This window comes from Diabrotica virgifera, chromosome 9 (genome assembly GCF_917563875.1).
Source record: "Diabrotica virgifera virgifera chromosome 9, PGI_DIABVI_V3a".
NCBI classification, from domain to species: Eukaryota; Metazoa; Arthropoda; class Insecta; order Coleoptera; family Chrysomelidae; genus Diabrotica; species Diabrotica virgifera.
In genome coordinates, this window is record NC_065451.1 from 179,336,283 (window position 1) to 179,349,479 (window position 13,197).

General features: G+C 31.7%; 1 protein-coding gene across 2 annotated transcripts in view; it reads left to right on the forward strand.

Annotated features, from left to right (window-relative positions):
• The window catches only part of LOC126892159 (uncharacterized), a 138,275-nt gene that overhangs the window by 12,392 nt on the left and 112,686 nt on the right, over positions 1-13,197 (forward strand). The gene's annotated exons all lie outside the window — the stretch shown is intronic.

The window sequence follows — 13,197 nt, forward strand, 5'->3', positions numbered from 1 at the left end:
TTATGGTAAGAATATCTCCTTTTTAACAATATAGGAATAGTCCAAGCTGTGGGTGAAACACAGGTCGATTTCAGGATATAATAGTCCAATCAACAGCCATTTTCTCGTGGAATTTTGAGAATCAAGGTCGACTTTCTTGAAAATTTGGATTTATGTAGTAATTATAACCTTTGTCAAAATCTACCCTACGCCTAACCGGGCTTTTGCCCTGGGGGTGAAAACAACCCCATCTAGGGGTTGAAATTTTTTTTGATCAAAATAACTATTGTAAAGGAATACATACTACCGTCTTCCTTACTATGGGGATGTAGCCAGTTTAAAGTAACGGGAGTCTTATTTAAATCTTTATTATAATTTTCTAATACGTACAAATTTTTCCTTCGATTTCGTGGTTCTGTTAGTTGGAAAATATGTATTGAAATAGTACACCAATATTTCTATTCTTTTTTAATCTTGAACAAACGCTATAGTTTTCCTAACAAGTGCAGAAAGTCATACTTTTCCGCACGCGACTGCAGTTTGTCGAACGACGCGAAGCGGGAGTTCGGCAAGCAGTCGAGTGCGGAAAAGAGACTTTCTGCAAGCGTTAGGAACAATATTTTTTCTACCAGTCTTTAAAAAATGACCAAACCTTAATAAATTAATTTAATTATTATGAAAATACATACACAAATTAATTCTTTGACAAGGTTGTCAAAACCAAAGTTTCAGCATAATTGGTTAGCATGACGACGATCTTGGTTTCCATGACGATGATTCAAAACCACTGTTATTGTTTAATGATTTGACTTTCGAACATTATGTCAAAATTATTTTATTTCATCGAATTCTCGCGTTAATTTCATTAAAACATAAACACAATAAGATATATTTGAAATAAATTAGTAAATAATATCTAAATATTAGTTTATTGCATGTATTATAATTACTTTAAGGCCATATTAACATATCTAAATTAACACGCTTGCGGAAAAGTAAAACGCGTGCGGAAAAGTAAAACGCGTGCGGAAAAGTAACACGCGTGCAGAAAAGTAAAACTTTCTAAACTAAAATGCGTGCGGGAAAGTAGACATTTTTGCACGCTCGTAGAAAAAATTATATTTTTATCGAGAGAGTAATTTTTTGATGTTTTTAAGTGAAATTAAATTTTAGAAATTTTAGACTGCTTTTTAAATAAAATAACACAATAACGTGCAAATATGCGTGTTTTAATAACGTGACGATAATTAATAACGAGTAAAGAATAATGTAACAGAAAAAGGAAATATAGGTTGGAAGTATTCCAAAAACTATGGAAGTCGATATATTGATAAATTCTGAGTAAATTTTATTCTTTAACATTTTTTCGCAAAGTTGATAATTTCCAAGTTACTAGCGACTGAAACTATGCATTTTTCATTGAAAAAATTCACGTTTTATGACCGTGAATATCTTAAATCATGAATAGGTAATTTAAAAAATTTTAATTTTATAGAAAAATTCATGAAAAACAAAATTGTGGCTAATAAAAAAACAAAGAGATTCGCGTCTGAAGGACCTATGTAAACCCAATAACGACTGAGTTATTGTTCTTTAAAAAGGATGGTTATTTTCGAAAAACATCGAAAAGGAGAACTTTCAATCTCAAATAATTTGAATAAGCTGTGATAAAATTTTTTTGCATAAGAATTGACTGACTTATGACGAAAACAAAGTCGCTCTCTGCTTTTTTCTTCTTGAAATTTAAAAATAAAACCCTCGTCATTACAATCCTAATAGAAATGAATACCTTCCCACTTGAAATTAACTTTATTTAGGCATAGTTGATATGATCCATTCGATTTGAACGCTTTGGAATGCTTAGTTTAGAAAAAAGAGTTATTAAATCGAAAATGACATTTTTAAAATTAAAAAAAGTGCATTTTTCTTAAATAAATCTAAAAGTATTCATAATATTAAAACAATTTGAAATATTAATTGTAGGATTTCTTTTAATGAAAATTTTTATTTTTTTATCATGAATATTTTTAGGTTTATTGTAGAAAAATGCACTTCTTTTTTATTATAAAAATGTCATTTTCGATTTAATCAACTATTTTTTCTAAAGTGAGCATTTCAAACGGATCAAATCACATGGATCGTCTTAATTATATCTAAGTAAAATTAATTTCTAGTGGGAAGCTATTCATGTTGTTCTGAAGCTATTTTCTTGTGGCATTTTTACAATTTTAACTATTTATAATGGGAAATAAGCCACAATATTATTAAAAAAATTATTTTTATTAACGTTTCGACGCCCAAATCGGATGCCGTTGTCAAAATACAAAATACTATTGAATATAAATACAATAGTATTTTGTATTTTGACAACGGCACCCGATTTGGGCGTCGAAACGTTAATAAAAATCATTTTTTAATAATATTGTGGCTTATTTCCCATTATAAATAGTTAAAATTGGAAGCTATTCATTTCTATTAGGATTGTATTGACGAGTGTTTAATTGTTACATTTCAAAAAAGAAAAAAGCAGACAGAGACTTTATTTTCGTCATAGGTCAGTCAGTTCTTATGAAAAAAAAATTTTGTCAGAGCTTACTTGAAAGGCTATTTAATAAGCTTTAAAATATGTCTTTAAGTTTTCCCAAATAATTGTACCATATTCGAGTTATTTCAGATTGAAAGTTTTCAATTTCGAGCCTCTTCGAAAATAATCATTCTAAGAGCAATAACTCAGTCGTTATTGGGTTTACATAGGTCTTTCCGACACGAATCTCTTTGTTTTCTTTGTTTCCTTAAACCCCCCAAATATTTGTGCACGTTCCAATTAAATTATCAGTAGTAATTGCACAAGAGCTTTGAAATTATTGAATTTTTCCCAAGTGACACTTTGACAGTTTTAATTTCACGAGCCGAAGGCGAGTGAAATTATGTCAAAGTGTCACGAGAGCAAAAATTCTATATTAATTTCAGAGGTCGAGTGCAATTTGTTGCGATTATTTCATGAATAAAACTGTTCAAAACCAAAATTTTATTGAAATTTATTTATGTAAGTACCATTAAACACACAGTTTTTATAAATATTTGACGATTGAAAGTCATCACTTTTATAATTTTTAAAACATTAATTGTCATTAATGTCACTGAATGTATTTTTTCGTAGCAACGAAGGGCATCTGACGTAATATACTTAACGACGGGAGATTATCAAAAATTATCGATTTAATTCAGATTTCTGTAGCTTTCTATTGGTCAGAATCTCCTATGAATGAAATAATCAGTAGTAATTGCACAAGAGCTCTGAAATTATTGAATTTTTCCAGAGTGACACTTTGACAGTTTTAATTTCACGAGCCGAAGGCGAGTGAAATTATATCAAAGTGTCACGAGAGCAAAAATTCTATATTAATTTCAGAGGTAGAGTGCAATTTGTTGCGATTATTTCATGAATAAAACTGTTCAAAACCAAAATTTTATTGTAATTTATTTATGTAAGTACCATTAAACACACAGTTTTTATAAATATTTGACGATTGAAAGTCATCACTTTTATAATTTTTAAAACATTAATTGTCATTAATGCCACTGAATGTATTTTTTCGTAGCAACGAAGGGCATCTGACGTAATATACTTAACGACGGGAGATTATCAAAAATTATCGATTTAATTGAGATTTCTATAGCTTTCTATTGGTCAGAATCTCCTATGAATGAAATAATCATTGTGGTATCATTAGTTAAACACAATGTTTTTAAAACCTTTTGAAGTACATTCCCTGGCGCATGCGCACACCGAAAATATGTTAGTCGCTACATCTTTATGTAGCGCAACTAAGGTGTGCGTGAAAAGAATATATTATTAGTGTTTTTAAAGTAAATATATTTATTATAATTTTTGTGTCTTTGGATTTGTCTTCCTCGGGAATAAGATATTTTATAAAAATAGTTAGTATATTTTAAAAGTATTTTTGTATACTTCACTTGGTCTATTTTTGTCAGTATGTATGAGCAATCTTGTAACCTGTCAAAGCAAAGGGAGTATAGCGCAGTGGTAGAGCGCTTGACCGGAGATCGAGAGGTCCCCGGTTCGAATCCCCGTGTATTTTCTATTTTTTTTTTATTTTCCTTATTGTTTTAATAAAATTTTTTGGAAAGTAATAAGTAAAAATTAGTTTAATCTTTGAATAAAATACAAATAATATAATAGAAGTATAACTTCTTACGTACGTACAAAGTACACAAACATTCTTTTTTTTGCCTCATAGTATTTTTCTATAAGCCAGTTTGTATCGAGATATTTTGAACATTTGTAAAATCCACCACATAGTTTTAAACGGTTAAGCAAAATTATAGCATATTACTTTCATAATATTATTGCCAGGTCTCTATAATCTTACTTAACCATTTAAAAATATGTGGTAGATTTTACAAATGTTATAAAAACTGGATTATCAGTAGTAATTGCACAAGAGCTCTAAAATTATCAAATTTTTCCCGAGTGGCACTTTGACAGTTTTAATTTCACGACCCGAAGGGGAGTGAAATTATGTCAAAGTGTCACGAGGGCAAAAATTCGATAATAATTTTAGAGATCGAGTGCAATTTGTTGCGATTATTTCATGAACAAAACTGTTCAAAACCAAAATTTAATTGTAATTTATTTATGTAAGTACAAATTAGTACAATTAAACACACAGTTGTTATAAATATTTGACGGTTGAAAGTCATCACTTTTTTCATTTTTAAAACATTAATTGTTATTTGTTATGACGTAATATACTTGAGACGGGATATTAACAAAAATTATCAGTTTAATTTTTATTTCTGTAGCTTTTTATTGGTCAGAATCTCCTATGAATGAAATAATCGATAATATACTAAGAAATAAAAAGTTTTAAAAACATTGTCTTAGAAAACAAAACCCCAATAAAAATTTGGGGTGCACAAACACTGTTATTTTTTGAAACATATTCGTGCCTTAAGAATCCCACATGTCCATTTTCAATAAAAAATCTCTAATAGTTTTCGATACATTAGAAAAAATCGATTTTCATTTTGTAACTTCAAAGGGCTGTTATTTTTTATGTGCACATTTGTACTAAGGTAGTAAGTTAGGTTCAATCAAACTGTTTTTGGTCTCAGACTATGTAATTTCATTTATGACCTGCCTTTCTGTTACATCCTGTATAATAAAGGCTAGATAATCGTAGCTCTATCAAAAGAACACAAAGCGTTTAACTTTGGCATCGCAGTGTATTTACTAAAGTTGAGTTTATATGTTTCAAACAGCCCTCAAAAAAGTTTACAAAAAAACACAAAAAACGGCTTCGGCGACCAAAAAAATTAATAAAACACTAACAATAGGCGCAAGTCACAAAAACAACTAATAAACTCCCAAAAACGGACAATAGGGGCCCACACCCTCGAGCGCCGAGTCACCAAACTAGACGTAACCCAGAGCGGGGACTACGGGCCCGAGCAAGCAATATACATCGAAGATAAGTCACTAGAGATAGCGGGAATAGAGCGCCTCACGCTGACCTGCATTGATCGGGGTAGGATTTCGTGTGGGAGTCCGTGTACCCAGGACTCCCACATAAGCACTTTGCTGATAGAGAGCCCATATAGTGCATCAGAATGCTATCTGGGGATGGGGGAGTGGTTGGTCTGGAACATTGGGGCGAGGTGGAGCGATTCCTGTTTACATAAGTTAATCCTCATAACCCCAATGAATTGTATCTTCTTCTTATGGTGCCTATCCGTTACGGATGTTGGACATTAACATGGCTATTCTGACTTTGTTGACTGCTGTACTGAAAAGTCCGGTAGTGGTTAAGTTAAACCATTTTCGCAGGTTATGCAGCCAGGATATTCTTCTTCGTCCTGGACCTCTTTTCCCATGTACTTTACCTTGAAATATGGTCCGAAGCAGGTCATATCGTTGTTTATTGCGCATTATATGGCCCAGGTATTCCAGTTTGCGACGTTTTATGGTTACGACTAGTTCGCGCACTTTACCCATTCTATGTAGAACTTCTTCGTTGGTAACTCTGTCTATCCAGGAAATCCTCAACATGCGTCTATAGCACCACATCTCAAATGCTTCGAGTTTCTCCAGTGATGCTTCAGTTAAGGTCCATGACTCCACGTCATATAAAAGAACGGAGAATACGTACCATTTTAGTAAACGAACTTTTATTTCCAATCTTATATCGTGGCTGTTAAAGATTTTTTTCATTTTGACGAAAGCTGATCTTGACTTCTCGATCCTTATCTTAATTTCCGTCGATTGGTCCCACTGTTCATTTAAGTTTGCACCCAAATAACAAAAGTTGGTGATTTGTGTTATAGGTTGTTGGTTAACTAGTAATTGACCAGGTGGTATCCTATTTTTGCTTATAACCATGTATTTGGTTTTTTTGATGTTAAAATCAAGCCCAAACCTGCTACTTACTTCTGCCACCCGGGAGACAAGTGTCTGCAGACCTTCAAGACTGTCTGCAAAAATGACAGTATCATCAGCGTATCTTATGTTGTTCAAGCGTTCTCCGTTTATAAGTAGTATTCCCTCGTCTATGTCCGTTAGCGCTAGGTTCATAATGTGCTCTGAATATGTATTCAACAATAATGGGGACAATATATATCCCTGTCGCACGCCTCTTTAACTTTATGTCGTCTGTTAAATGATCCCCTACTCTAACAGCTGCAGTTTGTTCGTAATAGATATTGTTTATTATACGGCGATCTCTGCTGTCTAGACCAATTGAATTTAATATTTTCATCAGTTCGTCATGTTTTATTCTATCGAACGCCTTCTGGTAATCAACAAAACAAACATATATATCACAATTCACGTCTCTACATCTTTGAAAGAGAACTTGTATTGCAAAAAGTGCCTCTCGAGTACACAATGCATCCCTGAAGCCGAATTGTGTGTTTGTCATGTGTTCTTCACACTTTTTATATATTCTTGTATGTATAATTTTTAAAAAAGTTTTCAGGAGATGGCTCATAAGGCTTATTATTCGATAATCTTCATATTTTTTGGCATTGGGTTTTTTAGGGATTGTTATAAAAGTTGACCTTAGCCACTGTTGGGGTATTTTTCCACTTTGGTATATATTGTTGAAGATCAAGGTAAGTCTTTTTACTTCGTCTTTATCCATAATTTTCAAAAATTCTGAGTAGATCTCGTCTGGTCCTGCGGATTTTCCCTCCTTAATGTTGTTTATAGCAGCTTCTACTCCCGCTTCAAGAATAGGTGGTCCGGTATCGTTATTTTTATTTTGTGTGATGGTGACATTCCTATCGTCTTCAAATGTTGTTGTCACATAGTTCATCCATGTTGTTTTTGTTTCCTTGATTATCCAATTATTGGATTTCCTTGAGCGTCTGTTAAATGTTCCGGCCTTTTTTATTTATAGATGCCTGCTGCTTATTTGATCTTTTTGTGGAGGTTGAAGGAATCGTGTTTACGTTCCAATATTTCGATTTCTTCACACTGTTCTTCCAGGTTTCTGTTTTTAGCATCTCTGACAGCTTTTTTTATCTCTTTGTCTAGAAACTGATATGAAACGTAGTCTTTCCGCCTGGATTCTCTTCTTCTGTCCATCATCTGTAATATACCGTCGGTCATCCATGATTTTATCTTTTCTGTCTTTTTCGGTCGCAGGTATTGGTCTAACATTTCCTTCCCAATGTTTTCTAAGTGGTTTATTCTGTGTCAACATCATTAACTACTTCTGACTTAGATATGTTGTTCTTCAGATATTCCCGTACTTCTTGTTTTATGTCATCATTTCTTAGTTGTTTGAGATCGTATTTTATAGGATTAGGTGTGTGGATTTTTTTAAATTTCAGACGAAACTTACCCACAAGTGGGTTATGATCTGACTTAATATCTGCTCCAGGGTAGGTTTTCACTGATGTTATTGAGTTTTTGAATCTTTTATTTATTAAAATATAGTCAATCTGGTTTCTTATGAGATTTTCTGGCGTGTCACCGGGTGAGCGCCATGTGTACAACCTTCTGTATGGTAATTTGAAGAGAGTATTGGTGATTACCAACTCTTCTTCCGTAGTAAATGTGAGTAGGCGTTCTCCTCTCTCATGTCGCTCACCCAAACCCCATGAACCTACTACTTCACCATAACTACCTTTACCGATTTTGGCATTAAAGTCACCCATAACTAGCGTTATGGGTGAATTGTATCACCCTAATATTATTCCCAAGGGGCGAGCTTAATCGAAAATAATCCAAAATAATCCTTTTCCATTTTATAAACAACTTTACTCTTTTGCCTTTCACGTTTCCGTCTGTTTAGCATAACTTGATGTGTTCGTTTACTCACAATATTTACAAACTTAAATTTACCTACAAAATTGTCATAAACATATTTTTTTTATTTAATTTGATGGCTTTGGTGAAGACCAATTAGCCAGCATAAACCTATTATAACCACCTTATTATTTTTCTATATCAGTATTTATTTTTTTCCAAATTTTTTTGTCTGCCTTTCTAATTAGTTTTAATGAGAACCATGAAGTAACGAATAATAAGGACACAACTGCTTTTATTATGCCTTAATTGTATTTGTAATTAGTTTTTTTTATTGACTTTAGGATTAGACCATGCGGCCAGAAACAAAGTAAATAGTACATACATAAACATAATATACAGGGTGTAACAAAAATACAGGTCATAAATTAAACCACATATTCTGGGACCAAAAATAGTTCGATTGAACCTAACTTACCTTAGTACAAATATGCCTACAAAAAAAGTTATAGCCCTTTGAAGTTACAAAATGAAAATTGATTTTTTCCAATATATCGAAAACTATCATAGATTTTTTATCGAAAATGGTCATCTGGCATTCTTATGGCAGGAACATCTTAAAAAGAAATTATAGTAAAATTTGTGCACCCCATAAAAAATTTATGGGGGTTTTGTTCCCTTAAACCCCCAAACTTTTATGTACGCTCCAATTAAATTATTGTTGTGGTACCATTAGTTAAACACAATGTTTTTAAAACTTTTTTGCCTCTCAGTATTTTTTTGATAAACCAGTTTTAATCGAGTTGCGGCTTCTTTTTTAATATATTTACATAAAAATTTTATGGGGGTTTTGTGCATTTAAGTCCCCCAAATGTTTGTGTACGTTCCAATTAAACTATTATTGCGGTACCATTAGTTAAACACAATGTTTTTAAAACTTTTTTGCCTCTTAGTCTTTTTTCGATAAGACACCTCTTATCGAGATATGGCTTCTTTTCTAATATAGTTCAAAATATATCTCAAACTGTAATTTATAAATAAATTTTCATATTACTACCAGGTCTCTTGTCAGTATACAAATGTGTGGTGGATTTGACAAATATTCAAAATATATCGATAAAAACTAGCTTTTCGAAAAAGTACTGAGAGGAAAAAAAGTTTTAAAAATATTGTGTTTAGTTAATGGTGCCACAATAATAATTTAATTGGAACGTACGCAAAAGTTTGGGGGGTTCAAGGGAACAAAACCCCCATAAAATTTTTATGGGGTTAACAAATTTCACTATAATTTCTTTTTAAGATGTTCCTGCCATAAGAATACCACATGTCCATTTTCATTAAAAAATCTGAAATAGTTTTCGATATATCGGAAAAAATCGATTCTCATTTTGTAACTTCAAAGGGCTATAACTTCTTTTGTATGCATATTTGTACTAAGGTAAGTTAGGTTCAATCGAACTATTTTTGGTCCCAGAATATGTGATTTAATTTATGACCTGTATTTTTGTTACACCCTGTATATCTTATCTAAACTATCTAATTACTAATCTAAGTTAAGGTTATCTAAGTCTGACCGACCTTTTTGTTAAGAATAGATATAATAAACATTTTATTTTCAAAGTGAATTTTTGCTAAATTAATCTTAATAAAAATTATGGGATAAGGACAAGGGTCACACTTTTCTCATTCAAGGGTTTTTTTTTCTTAATAATTATTGACTACTAGAGCTCGGGAAATATGCAAAATGCAAATTAAGTGCATATTTGCATATTTTGGATAAACTTTATAAGTGCATATGCATTATTTTTTATTTTATTATTATATATTATTATATATTATTATATTATTATATATATATATTATATTATATTATTATATTTTAATAATATTTATTTAGGCGAGATGGTTGCGGCAGTGTTCTGTGATTTGACGAAGGCTTTTGACTGTGTCAATCATGGTTTGCTGCTGCAGAAGCTTAAACACTACGGAATTAAAGATAAGTCACTGAGTTGGATGGAGTCATATTTGTCGGGTAGGAGTCAGTTTGTTAGAACAGACTGTGACTCTGACTTGATGAATGTAACTTGGGGAGTGCCCCAAGGCTCGGTATTGGGACCAGTTCTGTTTTTGGTATATATAAACGATTTAGCCTACCTTGATGTATCTGCTCATTTCACCCTTTATGCAGATGATACCACTCTTATATGGCATGCTAAAGATTTGAATGTCTTACGCCAATCTGTAGGTAGGGAACTCTTAATGATTGGAAATTGGTGCACGGCCAACTTTTTGACATTAAACACTTCTAAAACCAAGCTTCTGTGTTTTAAACATGTTATGCCTGAATTACATCTGGAACTTGAACCTCAGCTGTCCGTCAGGTTTCTTGGCCTGAATATTGATCCTGACCTTAAATTTAAATCGCATATCGAAGCCTTGAATTCAAAACTTGCATCTGGATGCTATGCAATACGGTCGACTAGAAGGGAGCTTGGTTTTGCCCAAGCAAGAACTGTGTACTTTGCACTAGTAGAGTCACATCTTAGATTCGCAATTCAGTTTTGGGGAGCGTGTAGTCAGGAGCTTTTCAGTAGTGTGTTTTTGCTTCAAAAAAAGGCAGTACGCCTGTTGTGCCAGGTAAATTCTAGAGAAACGTGTAAACCTTTATTTATTAAACACAGTATCCTTACACTTGTATCTCTTTTCATTTTGGAAACGGCAAGCATTATTTTTAAGAATAAACATCTATATGAAAATAATAATCGATCTGAACGATTTGTTAGCAATTTAGCTTTGATTACACCTAGAAGCACACTAGTCAAAGACTCATTTATTTTTAACGGCATCAAAATTTTTAATAAACTACCTAGTGAAATAAAAAATTTGGAAACTATTAGAAAGTTTAGAAATTCATTAGATAGACTGCTCGCTAAGAGGGCCTATTATGATCTGACAGAATTTTTTGAGGACCATTGGAGCTGATGTATTTGTGATCTTGTGTATATTTTTTTTTTTTTTTTGTCAATTTGTTTGTCATTATTGTTTGTGATTTAGTTTTACAGCTTGTAGTTTGTTTGTTTTTTATTTTTGACAATACTACATATTTTGTAGTTGTTATATAATGTAAATGTGTTATGTGTTATATTTTATATTTAGTCATATTTTAATTTAATTTATTTATTTAAAACTCTTAAACAGTGTTTGTCAACAAGATTTTTTCTTAGACAATAAACATATATTCTCTCTCTCTCTCTCTCTCTCTCGTTTATTAAAAGTGCATATTTTGAGTTATTTAAGAAAAATTGTTTTAAAACATGCATTTTACCACCAAAAATCAAAATCTTTGATAACTTAATAAGCATTAATTTTTTTTTAATAACTTTATGTAACAAATTTTCCTTAGAATTTGTCCCTCTATCGATTTATGGGGTTATTTTTAATAAATTAATTTTGACCCACGAAAAAGGTGTGCCATTTACCCCCATGATAAAAGCGCAAGTTTTCATCAGTTTTCGTGAAAATCGATGGAGGTTTACCGAAATCAAAGATAATAGTTGATTTTTACCTTCAGTGACGGCACTGTAGAAAAGAAATTGCAATTAAATGATCGAAATGCGCATATTTTGCAAGCTCATAAATTAGTAAACGCTAAGTATGTAGCCGCAAAATAATTAATTTAATTAGTTTTAATTACAATTCTCTCTTAAGCCGGGAAGATGGGAAAGTTTTCTTGCGAAGGGGTAGTAGCTCAATAATCGAAATGCGAGCGTATTTTAAAAGATTATTTTTAGAATTTATACGCTATACGAATTACATATATCCGCGATACGGTATATTTTAATTTTTCTCGACATTTTTCTTTGAGTTTAATTTGAGTTTAATCAATTAAATGGCTATTTGAGGATTAAGGAAATAAGCTCAAAAATCTAAACTATATACTTATATCCCTTCGAAAGCTCATAAATAGCTCGTAATTCCGCGGCAAAGATCGACTAAATATCTCTATTTTTAAGTATAGGACAAAAATATTAAATTCCTGCCCAGTGTAAAGAGCCCAAAATTTTTAATGTACGGTATATGAAAGCTTATAAATATCCCGCAGTTTAGCTCTATTTGTATTTAATTTCTACAAGATGGGAGGCTAGCTCAACAGGGGTGAAATAGAAAGAAGTTTTTCCGCGTATAAACAATTATTATCAGATAGACGGCACAGTTTTTCTCTAGAAATTTTAGAAAAGCATTTAATAATATATAGTTTTAACTTTAATAATAATATAATCAAGATTGATGCTGATGAATATAATGAATATAATGATGTAGGTCGTAGGTGACAGAAATTTCAAGAAATATTTTTGGGACTTTAGCATAATAGTTATTTATGATATAAGTGTTAAAAGTACACGTTTAAGGCACGCATGTGAAAGTTTCACATGAGTGCCTTAACAATGTACTTTTTAACACGGGTATCATACAATATTTTTTCTACAAACGTAATTACAAGACAATATCTACAAAAACTTTTACTTGAACTTAACTGATATTCCATTTTTATATTTTTTTGACATTACATCAAAATTGCCTAATACGGTCAATACGAAATGCAGTGCCTTAATAGAATATTAAGTATGGAGAACGGTAAGGGTTTTATACCGATCGAAGACAATTGTTTATTATTGTCTGAGATCGGTTACCCTTAACGTTCGACATGCTTATAACGTTTTTTGCACGATTGATACCATTATAAATTATAAAATTAAACATTTTCGTCATATTGACTAGTTTCATTAATTTTATCAAGATAGATACTTTGGTTGTTAGGTAGTAACTAGGGTGCATAACAACAATGGAGAATTGAGTTTTTACTTAGTTGTCAATAATTTTGTACAATTTAGTTGCAATAAGTACAATTTTGATTATTATAAATTAAAATATCAGCGAAAGTG